At 44.8% G+C, this 4,467-nt stretch overlaps 1 long non-coding RNA gene across 1 annotated transcript; it reads right to left on the bottom strand.

The window, feature by feature from the left end:
• Positions 1-2,314: 2,314 nt before the first annotated feature.
• LOC111723582 lies at positions 2,315-4,467 on the bottom strand. Its single transcript, XR_002772099.1, has 2 exons — positions 4,340-4,467; positions 2,315-2,580 (listed from the first exon to the last, which is right to left on the bottom strand). It is a non-coding gene; the product is annotated as an uncharacterized LOC111723582 (long non-coding RNA).

Genomic DNA, 4,467 nt, shown 5'->3' on the forward strand with positions numbered 1-4,467 from the left:
AGCCATCCTCACTTTGACTATCAGTATGGTAGTAAATATCAGAGACACAAAGTCAGGCTAGCAATTACACTGGTGTGATCCAAAGCCACTGGGCGAAGATTGAGCCACGACAAGAGAAGGGATGGGTTGGTCCTCTATGTTAAAGTTCAGTGTTAAAATACAATGATATCTAGATGTGGTAAAGGGAAGGTCCCACAATTCAGCCTGTCTCTTTAGGATGAAGGAATAGATGGATCCCCTACCCTTGCATCTCTACAGGGAAGTCTGGCCAGTATTCCCTAGCACTGTGGTCCACCATGGAAGCTGGCCATGTCCTTTCCTTTCCAGATGCACAAAGGGAAGCAATGGGACTATTTTAAGGATGAGTGTCTTCCAGAAAACATTGCTATTCCATAAGGTCCTGTGTACAATTTTATCCTGGGGGCCCCACAATTTTGGCTGTATCATCAGATTTTTCCCAAAGGAGAAGATATGGTGAGTGACCTGATGCTAGAAGGACTCAAACCTATGAAAACCCAATTACTAACAGGCTTTATTAGAAGGTACCATGTCCGGAACAAGTTTTCTATTTCTTAGGAGTAAACTGGCAATAAACAAGGGCAGGAACCCTCTGCAACAAAGAAGCTCTTAACCCTTTCTGTGTGGCAGTCAATGCTTCTCAGCTCACCTAGCACCGTGGCAGGAAAAGGCCCTAGCAGTGTGACTAGGGGAAGGCTGGAAAAGCCAAACAGTTGAAGAACACTGGAAACTGAAGCAAAATGTAGCAAGCTGGAAGCAGGAACATCTGACTGAAAAATCTAAGCCACTCCTCAAAAAAAGTCCTTTCACCATTCCTAGCAGCCCTAACTTCCGAAGTACATAGGGGAGAAAAACTGCTGGCTCACTCTTCCTTCACCAAGGAATCTCAGGTCCCAGCAGCTGCTGTCCCTTGGCTCACAGCCATACTGTAGAAGAGCCACTAGGAACAGAACAAAGTACAACTCATTTTGACTTTTGTTCACTTGTAATAAGGATCAGAGGTGTCTCAAGGTAAATTTGGTGCTTTTAAATAGACTCTTACTCTGGGAGGTGACATCAAACTCATCCCCTGAAGCAGTTATGATACAGCTGAAATTAAGGTCAGTACATGTAACATAATGGTTGAAGGCATGAAGGCAAGAGCAAAAGAGCCAGAGAAGGCAATTCCTTGTCAAGTGCTGAAAACACAGAATGGCCTTTTCCATTTCCAGCAAATCTCCCATGTTCTAGGTACTAATTTTGGATATGCAATAAGCAAAAAAGCAATTAACACATTCACCCCTAGATGGCTGAGCCCACAGTGCCAGTCCCAAATTGTGTTCTGTGGGATCTCAGGGCCACATGGAGATCAGGGTTTAGTCAGGATGGTACAAGCACAGGGTTTCACTGCAAAAGAGAAACAGCTATTCTGGAAAACTCCATAGCTACTTTCATAGATTCTTTTAGGCAGCCTGACCCAGACTGCAAAAATGATTGTTTACTTTTGGTTTTGGTGGTAGGTCCTAAGAAAACCTCAAGTAGCGTGAAGCTTGCTAAAATTCTACATGCAGGTTAGGGACCTAAATGCCAAGCTGCAGCACATACAAGCTAAAGCCACAAGCACACGAGGGGCTGGCATGTGCTATGGTCAGATGTCCTAAGGAGCATACTCACATAGGATGAAGACGTTTCCCCACCTCAGATCCTGACGCATAGTAACCCTGGCCTGGGAGGAAGGGAAGGGCTATAACCTTGAAATCTTGCAAGCAGGGATAGCTCAGAAAGGAAGATGATTGGGCTCTAAAGGAAAAGCAGAAGGGAGAGGCTGGCAAAGAGCTTGAGACTTGGACACCAGCAAGAAAATCCAGTTAGCACAAAGCAAGGAAGCTATACACATACAGCCACACATAGGCAGAAGCAGGGATTTATCTCTAAGCAAAAGATTTATCTGAAGTAAAGGCAAGTGGAAGTCAGCAAAGCAAAGGCCAAGGATCCCTCTTTCCAACCTTAACAGACTTTCAATCTGAATTCTAAACCAGAGATCACTCTGGTCATCAGCGTTGATGGGAATGGTACTAAAATTCAAGCACCAGAAATGGGTCTTATTGAGAGATAGATGTCACCTTATTATTGTATCAGACCTCACCACTCCTGGAACAAAATGCCACATGACACTATACAATGGACTTTTGTAATGAGGCTGGACTCCCCGGATGGCCCTCCATGGAGAAGTCTGTGCCATCCCTTAATATGGTGACAGTCAGTCCGAAAGGCCATATCTTTGATGCACCATAAAGAGCAAGAGCATGAGACAAGCTAGTTTAGCACCATTTATTAAGTGATCTAAGCTGATGTTGTAGCTGCTGTGTGTCAGCCTGTTATTAAAACATAAAATGCTCTTCCAATTCCTCTTGTCCAGGACAGAAGGATCTTCCAGGTAGCACGCCAACAGAACAAGAGACTCCGATGACGCCAGCTTCAATGATGGTGCCATCCAGAGAGGGAGAGGGTCATGGCACATTCAACCGCGGCTTCCAGAGGTTTTGAAAAAGGAGCCTTTGGGGGCCCAGCCTGCCTGGCATTCTAAGTGGAAGTGCAAAAGGTTGGCTCATTGGGAGAGGAAAGAAAGGGGGACGCAAGGGAAAGTAGCATCTGGTTCTCAAGGAGGGTTTTGTGGTATCTACAGCTGCAAGGCTGGAGTGCCAGAGTCAGACCTCTGGGTAAAGCAGCGAGCAGCAGGACAGTTTTTCTAGCAGTCTAAGACAAAAAGTCCACAAGCTCTCCTAGACTGTAAGGACTTGTACACGTTTCTACAAAAGTCAGAAGAACTGCTTCAGGGTATTAGAAATGGAGAACAGCAAAGGGGAGAGTTGATGAAAAACACCTCTTTCCCTTTCCTATCCAGGTGAACAGCTTGCTTTCAGGGTGGGGGTGGGGGGAACATTTGGGAACTCTGAAAACAAGAGTCCTAGAATAAAGTATAGATCTCTCCAGCATGGACTAAAGGTGGTTAGAGGGCAGAAACTACTTCTAACCCAGAACAGAGATTATGGAAAATTTGCCTAGAGAAAAATGACACTAACACAGGACTTCTAAGGCAAGCAATAAGGCCACGGCTGGTTAATACCTGCTGATGGCTATGATGAGTCATATCTAGCCCTGTGATTATGGACCAACTCCTGTGGCAGTGTTCCCAGTTAAAAACTGGCACTTACATTGATTTAAGCCCACTCCACCCACAACATTAACTGTGCAAACATGGGAAAGACACTCCCCAATGGCCTGCCTGCTGAACACAACCATTGGGCTCACTACTAGTCTTTACTAAGAATAACACAATGATGACATCATTACTAATGATGATGACAACAGCAATAACACTACATGGCCCTGTCAGAGCATGCTCCATCTGAGGATCCTCAGTCACAAAGATTAAATCAACCTTATGACAGTCTTATTAGGTGAAGTATTACTGTCCCTTGTTTCACAGGTGGGAAAACTGAAGCAAAGTTGCAAAGAGAGTTTCAAAGGCACATACTAATATGGGGCCATAGGAGAGAACTAAATTTAAAAGTCTTGACTCCTGGTTGGCTAACTCTCTCTTGGTTTTGAGACAATAGAACAGCTATTCCTCACACTTTTTCACAATAACCTGAGCATATTTCTGACACTCAATCACTAAAGGAGCAAGCCTAATCAGTGATTTTCCCTGTGTACAGAGAGCTCCATTTTCCAGAGTCCTAGGGAGATCACAAAACATGTGTTCCCTGCAGCCTTCCTGCTTGCCTTCCCTTCTACTCTCTCACACATACTATCCTGCTTCCTCTATGACTTCAGTTGTAGGCACAAGGAAATGGAGTCATTCCTGATAAGTAGTCAATTTCCCAGGACAAAGGAAACAGACTGAAGCTAACAGATTAAATAGACAGGCAAAGGTAGGGTCAGGGGTGGGAAGGGAAAAGGACTTAATTATTTAGTGAAATTTTCTTAAAAAAAAAAAAAAAGTAGCAAGAAAAAGAAAGGCACTTTGTCTTTCTCTTTAAGACAGTGGTTAGCATATGAAAGACAAGATAGACTGTAGAAATTAAGCAAGCCCAGGCAATGCAGCGGGGTTCTGCAGAAGGGCTCTCTCTACTACAAAGCACCTGGCAATGTAGGTAGGTGGGCAGGGAGCCTCATGACAGAAAACTGCAGCAAGTGGCTAGAAGTCCTAGAGGGAAAGCCTGGTCTGTCCCTTCTCCACAAGTTAGTCTCTTGTGCAGCCATATTCCTCTAGGGCCATCTATGGATTTCCTTCTGCTAAGCTTAGGGACATGTCCCCCCAACACTCCCCAACACGTACTTGATGCTGTCGGTGTGAGTTTTGTATTCCATAATGGTGTTGGGAGGTAGGTTAAGCACTCGCCGAAGCGTATCCCGGATTCGGGCTGTGGTTGCTTGGTCGCTGGCAGTCTTATTCCATATTGAAAT

This window comes from Otolemur garnettii, unplaced genomic scaffold (genome assembly GCF_000181295.1).
Source record: "Otolemur garnettii isolate 467f Iridium unplaced genomic scaffold, OtoGar3 scaffold00013, whole genome shotgun sequence".
Lineage (NCBI taxonomy): Eukaryota > Metazoa > Chordata > Mammalia > Primates > Galagidae > Otolemur > Otolemur garnettii.